Source organism: Megascapheus bottae, chromosome 2 (genome assembly GCF_031878675.1).
Source record: "Megascapheus bottae isolate mThoBot1 chromosome 2, mThoBot2.hap1, whole genome shotgun sequence".
NCBI classification, from domain to species: domain Eukaryota; kingdom Metazoa; phylum Chordata; class Mammalia; order Rodentia; family Geomyidae; genus Megascapheus; species Megascapheus bottae.
Window position 1 is genome coordinate 71,387,482 of NC_143510.1, and position 12,272 is coordinate 71,399,753.

Consider the following 12,272-nt stretch of genomic DNA (forward strand, 5'->3'; position numbering starts at 1 on the left):
ATTGTCATGATCACACCACATCTACTATGAGGATCTTTCTCTACAAATCACTTGTTAACCCTGTTCTTAATTCGGTCCGAATGTGTATAATCCCAAATGAGTAAGTTGAAACTCAGCATACAGGATAATGGTGTGAAATGGTGGGTTATTTAGGAGAGGGTCTTCCTCTGTCAATGAGATTGCCTTTATTAAAAGGATCCAAGGAAGCATTTGTATCATGTAAACAGAGATGTCACTGTTTATGGGACTGAGACCTCCTCTGTCATGGAATACCTTGGTGCTTTTAATCTTGGGCTTTCTAGCCTACAAAATTCTGAGCAGTATATTTGCTTTATTTATCAATGGCATGGACTAAAATATTTTGTTTTATCAGACTTAGTAGAAAAAGAAAATAGTATATAAGCAATGTGTAAAAATGGAACAAACGAACTACAATCTAAGTAATTTAGCATGTAGGCAACTGGGATGAGAGTAGTCGGTTAGTGAAATGTGAAAAGTTACAATTTCTTAAGCACATGACATTTAAGGGTATGCGGCCTGTGTTACTGCACAGAACTCTGTACACAAAACTTTTGCCATCTTAAAAATATTATTTCTTTTTTCTTTATTTGTTTGTGTCCTGTGGCTTGAACTCAGGACCTTGTGCTCTTGCTAGGCTTGCATGTTCTGTCACTTGAACCTACCTTCACTTTTCAACTTCCTTTTTGTTTGGAGGCAAAGTCTCATGAATTTGTTTGCCCAGGCTTGGTCCCAATTAGAATGCATAAATCCCTGCCTTCTGGGTCATTAGGTTTGTTGGTGTGAGCCCCTGGCACCTGGCTTCATCTTGAAGTTCTTAGCCCAGTTTGAAAAAGAGGCCTTCAATGTGTATTTTGCATACTATACAAATTATGTGGCAGTTTGGGCATTGGAGAAAGAAGCAGTGAGGTGCTCCTGGTTAGACATAAGTGAACAGAGAAAGCAGGAGATAGAACCCAGTGAGGGAACATGTCTGAAGTGACCTTGAATGACCTGAATAATATTTAAACAGGATCACTCTAACTGCTATGCTGAAAACAGAAAGGAAAGATCAAAGATAGACTAGGCAATAAGAGGACTATTGATGTGAAATCTCAGCAGTACTTGGGGGGTAACATCTGGCCCTAAATTTTGAATTCCATTGTATCATCCTGTTTTTAATTAAAGACTTAGAGGTTTCCATGAATTTAAATGACAGTTTAGGGACAAAGTATGTCTTATTAAAAAGGAGTATTTACTGGTAGAATTTAAGCTCTAAACGGGGATTGTTTTATATTAATGTGCCATGTATGACCTAAAAGTTCCGTGAATATTTTTATTTGTGTGCCAGCACTGGACCTTGAACTCAGGGCTCCAGCTCTTAAACAGCTTTTTTGTTGAAGGCTGTCCTTTTACTCACTGAGCCACACTTTCAGTTCTGGCTTTGTGCTAGTTAATTGGAAATAAGAATCTCTTACAGTTGTCTTCCTGGGTTGGCTCCAAACCTCTGTTCTCAGATTTCAGTCTTCTGAGTGGCAAGGATTTGGGGCATGAGCGTCTTTCATAATGCACCTTCTATGTATGGTGGTGTGTGCCAGTACTCCCAGCTACTCAGGAAGCAGAGATCGCAATGATTATAGTCGTAGGCCATTCTGGGCCAAAAGTAAGACTTCATCTCAATAAACATATCAGTAAAAGTGATTTTACATATCACAACTATAATCCTAGCTGCCAAGGATTAAGGCAATCCTTGTCTGAAATTAGTCATGAGGTTCATGTACTAGAGACCTTTCTAAAGCAATGGGAAGGCCTTGAGTTCAAAGCCTTGTACTACCAACAAGCACAAAGAATAGAAGCACCTCATAAGCTACAGTTGTTTTAGTCATTATATAACTGGAATATTTGGACAAGTTGACCTATAGAAACTGTAGTTCTTGCTTTCTTTGCTTTATAAACTGACTATCATCATTTAATGCCATCCTAAATCTCATTTTGTCTTCCTGTAGCCCCTGGATGGACTGGGTTTGATTTTAGTTCACATTTAATTTTGAAGGTAATGGAGTTGTCCTAGGTATTAAATTTTAGCATAATTTTATGTATTTCATCTCTTATAATCAAATGAGATGATGTATAAGAAAATGTTTTGGAAAACCCAAATCATTGTATAAACATAAAGGATTAAGGAGCATGTTAGGAAAGATTGTAGTTTAAAGCCATTTGGAATAATTTGCTTGAAATCTCACATTTTCCCAACAATTCAAGAGAACTATAGAGTCTTTTACCTTGGCTCAAACATAGAACTTGCTTTCATTTTATAAAATTAAATTTCTGGAGAGGATTAACTAGTAATGTTTTTCTACATAGTGTAAAGATTGTTCTTCTGATATTTGGCACTTGTAAGCTGTTTAAACTCTTCTTGCCAAATGCACAGTTTCTTGAATATATTTTTTTTAATTTGGTGGGAGCGAATTAATTTTCTGTGCTCCTGCATGTTTCCAACTTAAGACTTCAATTCATAACCATGAAAATAAGCGGGTCCCCCCCCAACCTAAAACATTAACTTTTAGTACTCACTCCCTGGATCAAGTTGATGGTAATTACCATGTTGGCTACAAATTGCTGTATGTTCTTATGAGCCAGACAATGATGTAATGGTGGATGTATTTCTTGAGGAAGATGGAGATCTTTATAAAGGTCAAGTCCTATGTTACTGCTCTTGACCTTGGCATCAAACATCAAATATCAGCTCTTATCCAGTTCTCTCTTGCCAGCCCTCCATGAGTTCCCAGGTTAGGTCATGCCTTCCCCAACCTTCACTCTCTTCCCTCCAGGGAATCTGGCATGATTGGATTGATATGTTTTTAATTTATTATCTGGCTCCATCGTAGATTCTAAACTTGGTTAGCATAAGGTCTTTGCGTTTCTGCTCTCACAGTCCTCTTGTGTTATTTGGCAAAAAGACAGTACTCTGATGCTTACATAGTTAACACTGTGGTCACTGCTTTAAGAGATGAATGGTTGTACTACATTTTCTAAACAATTTTATTGTCTGGGTAATGTATAGAGGGGTTATAGTTACATTTGTCAGGTACTGGGCGCCTTACTTCTCCCACCTTGATGCCCCTTCTCATGTTTTTGTCCCCGTTTCCCTTCCCCCACTCCCTCCCAATCATCTTGTTCTCCTCTTCCCTTTTTCAAATAAACGTATATACAACATGCCAAGTAACAAAGTCAGATACCGTAGTGTATTTTTGTTTGAGATGTCCATACATCAGACATAAGTTGATGATCACCTATCTTATTTAATTACTCAGGATAAGTTAGTTATTCTAAACATCCCCCCCATCCCAGTATCCAGCGAGACAACAGGAGCTGTATACAAGAAGTTCCTTAGAGACCCAACTGATCGAAATTATAAGTGGGTACATATCACCCATGGAATGCCTCTCAAGGTCATTCACAAATATTCTTCCCCATCTCCAGCCTGGAAATAAAATGTGGCACTTCTGCTCATGGTATAAGCATATATACAGGGGTGTTGAAAACAAAATCATAGCATAAAAAGAAACAGAGAGGGGAAGCAGATCTCCTGAGACCTAGGCCAAAAAAGATTTGAAGATTTATATGCCAGATGACTTTTATTCCAGGTAACTATGTATGTGACATATAGGTTAAATGGGAAAAGCTCACACTTGTTTAACAGTGGAGTTTGATCTGAGAATATCATTCTGAAGCTTAGGGGCTTAAATCAATGTATTCTTTGAGACCCAACTACTACTGGACAGTTACATTGCTAAATCATTTGCTACTTACCTTTTTCCTCTCGTCCTTCCTTCTCCTATTTCCTGCCTATCTCAACCTATCTTCTCTCTTTCATATACACATCCACATATAATCAATTTAAAAGCTCAAATGTGTAAGTGCAGAGTACCCCTTAGAGAATTAGAAAAAGCATCCATAAGGAAAAATAATGCAAATTATGTTGCTGCAGGAGTTTATACTTTAATCAACTTTCGGAGGCTATAATCCACAATTGTACCTAAAACTGAGTAGCCCTCCATAACAACCAAATCACTGACATACAGTGCTTTAGGGAAGAATGGATTGTATAAAATAGAACATGAAGATGGTGGCAATGGACTCTGCAGCCATGACCCATGGGAACTGGGGACAGAGCAGGAACCAAAGTCCCACACTGTGGAAACGAAGCCACTATGCATAGAAATGGGAAGGCAGATTTTATAAAGAACTTTATACTGAGCCTACATAATGAGGTATGACATTCCCACTAGTTTTAGAGTCCACTAACTACTTATTTTTCAATTTAGTCAAATAGCTAATAACACGTGTGTTTTGCCAAAGCAGTTAGTAAAATGAAGAAAAGCAGATTGATAAAAAAAAAAAGCTCATATAGTTTTAGCCTCACATCATCTCCTAAAGACTAACAAAACTCAGTGTGACCCAGTGTTGTTTAGGTTTGAAAATCCTGGCCCCATTTTCCTGTAACTGTCAGAAACTTACATCCTGGACTGGCTTCTGAAAGGGATGTCTTAGCAATCACACAAACAGTGTCTCCTGGCCACAATTGCTTCTTTCACAATTACACATACACAGATGAGGACTAGCATGGAAGCCATAATTAAAACCTTCTCACACAAAACCAAAGGCTGTGACAACATGTAAATGTGGGCTTGCCTTTGTGGGGTACATGCATTCATGTTTCAGATAATCCCTTTCTAGAAAACCTGGCTCTGCTCCTCCACCTTTCCCCATTTTCCCCATTCCTTCCCATCACTGATCTAGTCCTAACTCACCTCTTGTCAGCGTCCTGTGCAGAAGGAGACAGATATCAAATTGTAGCATGGGATGTCAAGTTAGCCTTGGCAAATGATGTCTCTGGCTTCTTGTTGAAACTTATCAAAGTGTGGGCTGTAGGCAAATATCATTTGTCTTGAGGCAGTTTAAATGACAACTAATTTTGTGGTGTGTGTGTGTGTGTGTGTGTGTGTGTGTGTGTGTGTGTGTTTGTATGTGTATGTTTATATGGGAAAACTTTGGGAAATTGCACACTAATTCTGATAGGGTAAAAGTCACTCATTTGACTAGTATTTATTGAACATCCACTAATGCAACTGTTCTTGACTTCACTTTAAATTGATTAAATGAAGGAGACTTTTGCTTTCATGGGGCAAGACACATGAATAGGCTTAAGTACTCTGTCTAGTTCTGGCAAAAGGGTGACAGGGAGGTTGTGAGAACGGGGGTTCGGAAGGTAGGACTCACTGAGAAGGTGCCATCTGATCATCATACAAAGATCCTGAGGCAGTAGTTAAGTAGCAATTTGTTTTGGGTGCTTGATGTGGAAATGAAAAAGGCCAATGTGGCTTGAGTTGAGAAAAATATGGGAGAATAGTATGAAATGAGGCCAAGTATAAGAGAGACCAAGGATGACTTTATCTCTGGGTGAAACAAGCCTATGTAGATTTTGAATAGGATGAGGGTGTGATCAGAGTGGTCAGTCAAACCCTCTAACTGCTTGGCTCAGAACAGACTTTAGGGACATAAGATGACTGGATCAAAAAAGCCAGAAATGACATATAAAAATACAGGAGGGAAGATGGGGATGAGAAATGTTTTGGAGTATAGTCAATATGATTTCTGGACATGATGGATGTGGAAACAGCAAGGTAGAGGCAAGAAGATCAGGAGGGAGTGGATACGTGTATGTGTGTGTGTTTATATGTATGTTATCTATGTGTAGAGAGATATAGATCTAGAGACAAGTAAATACACACAAAAAGATAGAGAAAGACACAGAGACAGAGAGGAAAAGAGACAGAGCCACAGAGACAATTCTACAGTGATGACTCACATGACACTATGTCAGAAATAAATTGTACTGCTTGGTGGGGGGAGGGGAGAAAACGAGGGAAGGGTAGCATGGTTCCAAAATAAATGTACTCATTTATTTTGCATTTAAACAAAGTTTATACGAGCAAAAAGAGAGAAGGAAAGAGTGTAGGATAACTTCAAGATATAGAGAGGTGTGTCTCTTGGTGGCAGAGGCAAGGCTCTGTAGGTGAAGCAGTTTTGGGTGAAGCTGGAGAAGAAGCAGCTTAGATTTGACCATCCGGACTCAGACCTCTGCTGTGCACACAGGAGGATGTGCTGAAAAGTTGGTTGAATTCAAAGCTGAATTTTAGGAAATAGATATATTCTAAAAAAATAATGTGTGATTGTTGTTCTTAATATACTATGTTATTTCTCATCTCTTTTGTTGTCCCTTGGTTATTCTCATATTGTTACACTATCTTACCTTGTTATCTGGTATATTGTATATACAAGTATTTGTTTTTCAAAGTAGGAAAGGGAAGAGGGGAAAACAAGATGAGGGGGAGTGGAGGAGGGAAATAGGGACAAAAACATGAGAAGGGGTAACAATGTGTGTGAAGTAATGCTCCTTCTATCTGGCAAATATAACTGTAACCCTTCTATTAATTACAATAAAAATAACTAAAGGAAAAACGAATGTCCTATGGTGGGCAAAAAGATAGCCTTTGAAAAGGAATATATTAAGACAAGTTACAGAGTCATTTTTGCTCTTATTCTATTCTATTCACCGGTTGTTCTGCTTGTTGAATTTCAGAGCCCATGACCGACCCCATGCTGCTGTTTAGATATTTGCTCGTTGGTAGAAAAATAGCACCATCTGGTGGGTAACCATGCCCAGATTTCTTTTACAAAAAAGAAAAAAAAAGTATGCGAATGTGACATTGCACATGTGTCTACCTTCTGAAAGCATTTGATTATATTTTAATTAAACATTGCTTTCTAATCAACAAGGAATAATTGTGCAGATTCATGGGATTGTATCTTAATGTTTTCATCTGTGTGTACACTTCACAAAATTCAGTGAGGTTATTAAGGTATCCATCACTTCATCAACTTCTTTTTTGTGGTGATAAAGTTAAAAAATCTTCATAGATATTTAGTATGTAGGATATGAAAAAAGTGCAGAGGCTGGGAGTTTGGGCTAGTGGTAGAGTGCTTGCCTAGCATGCATGAAGATCTGAGTTTGATTTCTCAGTACCACATATATGGAAAAGGCTGGAAATGGTGCTGTGGCACTAGTGGTAGAGTTCCAGCCCCGAGAAAGCCAAGAACAGTACTCAGGCCCTGAGTTCAAGTCCCGGTACTGTCCAAAAACAAAACAAAAACCTCAAGTTCAAGACAATGTAAGAAGGCAATTAATTATTCAGAGAAATTATAATATGATTCTTGAAATAACAACTGATTCTCTGAAGACTCATCCATGAATGTATTTCTCTGTAAGATGCTCCAGGTTTGGTAATAATTGACAAAATCTTAAGCCAATCAACTAACATAATTCATTTGCCTAGACTCCTCTCTGGACTGCATGAATAGTTTAGCTCTTGGAAAACATTTTTATATACATACTATTCTGCCAGAGTGTGTGCTAATCTATACAAATACATGCTTCTGTCTTGGGGAAACTTGATAGTTTATGAGATTTATTACGTATAGCAAGGGCCATTAAAATTGGAAATTATAGCAGTAATATAATACACAGTTGCTATTTATGACACAAACTACTTTTAGCCCTTAATTTTAAAATGATTTTTCTGAAGTTGCTTCAGGAATTTTCCTGAATTTTATCAGTACATAGGACTGATTTCTTTTTTTTTTCCGGAAAGTATGCTTTAGTTTTGAATGAAGCATTCAAATATATTATTTAAAATACCATAACTGGTTATGAATATGGAGATAATTCTTTATCATTTTTTACTTTTATTGTTATTTTGTAAACAAGTCAAATGCAATTATATGTAGTTGCTATTTTTTTGTGTTGTGGTTTGGACTCAGGGCTTCAAGAATTGAACTATTTGAGCCACACCCTACCCTTTTGGCTTTAGTTAGTTCACAGGTAGTGGTGTTTTGTTTTTGCCCTGCTCTGACTGAAGGTCACCATCTTCTTACCTCCTGCCACTACTCCCCTTGTAGCTTGGATTATAGACATATAATCCAGTTCCAACACTATTTACTTTTGAATACATATTAATGGTGATGTTTCTGTTTTAGGGTACAGGAGGAGGGAGTATTGAGATTTGAACTCTGGGCCTTGTTCTTCTAGGTAAGCACTCTAACCACTTAGGTACACTTTCACCTTGATTTATGCTGGCTATTTTTGAGAGACAGTTTCTTTTTCTGCAGAGGTACTCTATCTTACTATGTCAAGGTTCTTGTCTTAGCTATGATAGCAGGTGTGTGACACTCCATCCAGTTTTTCTTAGAAAAGGGTTGTTATAAACTTGACTGTCCAGGTTCTCCTTGAAATCTAACCTTCCTTATTTCAGCCTCTCAAGTAGCTAGCATTATCAGTAGGAGCCACTATTGTTTGGGTTATATATGTTTAGTGTAGTTTTGGAGAGAAGCTGGATAAAAACAATAGAATGCATAAGGAAATGTATAACTTACCAGTCACCACATGGATAAACCTAGTTTTTATCAGTGCAAGAAGAAAATTCATTATTTTCTGATACTTGACTCAGGTGCAAGGGAAGTTAAAAGGGGTGGGCCTTCTTTTACACATGTTCTTATAAATTTTCTTTCTAAACCAAGCAGACATTTCCCACATTCATAAAACCAAGTTAAAGGGATAGTTATAAAAACAATGCAATTGCAAACAAGTAAGAATAGCATGGCATCAAAACTGAAAAGGAAATCATTTAAAAACGGTGAAAGTAGACTTCATGTTCAGTTTCAGTATGCACTTAAGAGGATATCATTGTAGGACACACACATGCACCACTGCTCTGAAGAAATAGTGAACTCCATTGCAACATCTGTCTTGGTAGTTGCATTGGTATGGTCATTCTAAATCTAATTTTTGTGAGTTGTAGGAGAGAACAAATGAATCAATATGGAGATGCCAGTATTTTCACTGTGGGAAAAGGAAATACAATTTTCAAGCATAAGAATTTGAGTAATTTGAGAAATTGATTTCAATGGCAGAAACCAATGAAGATTTCGAAAACTAATGGGGTTTTAGGAAAATTATGGAAGAGCCGCTAGTCCCATCTCATTATGTAATTTGGGGTAGCTGAAAGATCACTGAATGAAAAAAACATAGAGGACTGCATAGAACCATAATTCATTAAATTAGATAGCATGTCAATAATTATGGGGTTATAAAATTTACCATCTTATATTCAACCTCATAACTGATTCAGGCATAGTTATCATCAGCTCACATTACAACCATCCAGTAAAAAATCTCCTGGAAACATGATGTCTAATAGGCCACAAACATCTCCAGATATTCCACAAGACTAAGAAAGGGAAAGAGTATCATGAGAGTGGCCAGGAAATCTTTCATCGAGTAGTTAAGGTTAGTATCACCAGTATTAGGATAAAGTATATATATATATATATATATATATATATATAAAACCATTGATAGTTTACAATGAAAAGTCATACCACCATCTACTAGTGCATGATTTACCTAAATGTGTAACCTGAAATAACAAGGAAAATGTATTTAGACAAATTATAAAGTATCACATAACAATTTGCTTAGACAGAAGAAATATAAAGGATATAAAATATTAGTTGATGTGGGCAATGCTAGATCAAAGGACCTAAAGAGACAAGTGTGAAGTATTTACATTAATTTTTATTGATAGTTTATCAGATGAAAATGACAGAAAAATAATATAGTGCTTAGATATTTGCAAAATTATCTCTTTCCTACATTCCTTATTACTCCCTTTCTTTCCCTTAATCTCTTTCCCCTCCCTTTCTTTCTTCCCTCCCTCCCTCCCTCCCTCTTTTTCTTCCCTTCCCTACCCTTCCCTTCTCCTTCCTTCCTTCCTTCCTTCCTTCCTTCCTTCCTTCCTTCCTTCCTTCCTTCCTTTCTGCCTGCCTCTCTCTCCATCTCTGTTTTCCAAGGCCCTCTGCCTGCTAAAAATACTTGAGCGATACCCCAACCCTTTTGTTTTTATTTTCTTATTTAGTGAGTAAATCCTTACTAACTTAGCCTTGCTCTTGTAAATCTCCTTCCTCTACCACCAGAGTAGCTGGATTTATAAGGATGAGACACTGTGCTCAGTATGTTTGTTTGTGTTCTATTTTACTGCTATAATTTAGATATAAAACTTCCTCTCATAGGCTCCTGTATTGAGTTCTTGATCATCAATTTTGGGAAATCTTTAGGAAAGTTTCAGAAACTTTAGCAGGTGGGGCCTAGCTGGAGGAAACACAGCAAGTCAGTCTGGCATGTAGTTGGGGGTTGTGTCTTGTCCTAGCTCTGCTCTGTCTCCCTGATTCCTGCCTGCCATGAGAAAAGTAGCCTCTTGCTGTTATGTCATCACTAAGATTTTATGGTTCACAAGAGGTCAATTATCATGGAACCAGGGTCCATGGCCTAAAACCTCTGAACCAGTAAGCCAGTGCTGGTGAATGAATACATTTGTGTAAGAGGGTGATCATTGTATTAATGATAAATATCACGAGTATGGTGATGATACTGTACTTATATGTAGAATATCCTTGTTTTTAGGATACTATGGGTAAGGTACCATGTTGTTTAAGTAAAATATTTAGGGATAAAATATCATTGTACTTGTAATTTACTTTCATGTTTTTCTGAAGTTGACAAATCTATGTTTATATATTTATGACTAAATCTTATCTTTTATTTGTGATGATATTTATATCTCCAGTGCCTCAAACTCAGAATTCTCTCACGTTAGCCTGCTGAGTGCTTGGATCACAAAGATATACCCCCAGGGGCCGGGAGTTTGGCCTAGTGGTAGAGTGCTTGCACAAAGACCCTGGTTCAACTCATTAGTACCATATACATAGAAAAAAGCTGGAAGTGATGCTGAGGCTCAAGTGGTAGAGCTCTAACCTTGAGAAAGTCCAAGGACAGCTCTCTGGCCCTGAGCTCAAGCTCAGGGCTGGCAATATATATATATATATATACACCACCACATGGAGCTAGATTTTACACACCCTTTATGTCAAGTTCAGAAAAATAAGATACTCTATTGTGTGTATATTCATATTTTTCTCTCTCTATTGAAAGATAGATATAGATAGATAGATAGATAGATAGATAGATAGATAGATAGACAAATAGTTAGATAGATAGATGTATAGGTACATATGTATATACAGTCCGTGAAACTGGAAGACTAGAAAATACTTCCCATATTAACTAATATGTATAATACAGCCTATATATGAAGTTTACATGCAGATGTTTTATACATATTCTATTTTTCAACATATGCGAGTTTCTGTTCCAGTAATTTCAGCTTTCGCTATTATAACTATTAGTGTGTGTGTGTGGTATGTGTGTGTGTGTGTGTGTGTGTGTGTGTGTGTGTGCACGCGCGCGCCACTCCTGGAGTTTGAATTGAGGACCTGGGCACTGTCTTTAAGCTTTTATTCTCATGGTTATTTCTCTAACAATTGAGCCACAACTCTATTTTTGTCCTTTTGGTGGTTAATTGGAACTGAGTCTCGTGGACATTTCTGCCTGCACTGGCTTTGACCTGGGATCTTCAGATCGTAGCCTTCTGAGTAGGTAGGGTTATGAGATTATAGGATTATTAGTGGCCCACTGATGTCTGGATTTGGCTATATTTTTAAACTAAGACTTCATAAACATGAACATAAACATACATTCCTATTAGAGTGAAAATGGAGAAAACATTTTATTTGAATGCTTCAATACTTTTATATTATTTTCAATTTTTATTTTTTGATATTGTGATTAGAAAGATGATGCATAGAGGGGTTAGTGTTACATAAATCAGGCAATGAGTACATACTTTCAATTTTCTTTGAGTGGATTTCTCTTTACTTTCATGATTCTTAGCCTCTGTCTACATTTGGCAATGAAGGTCTCATTCATTAGGAGAGGGAATTCTGAAAGCTTTTACCTTGTTGCTCTTGGTAGTGTAACTGTTTCCTTTGCATTAATTAGATTCCCCAAAACTGCCTGACATTCCATCTTACTTTAACAGAGAGAGCATTGAGGAAGTATATAGGAGAGGAAAGACATCTATAAACAAGGAAACACTTAACTGCAACAAAGAATAGGCACAATGTTTGGCTATAATAAATTGAAATTACGTTAATTTGGGTGGGGAAGTTTTGCTGACTCTATAAAGATATTCTGATTTATAGGAGTACCTGGGTCAAATTCCAGTGCAATATTCTCCATATATAGAAATTAAAATTAA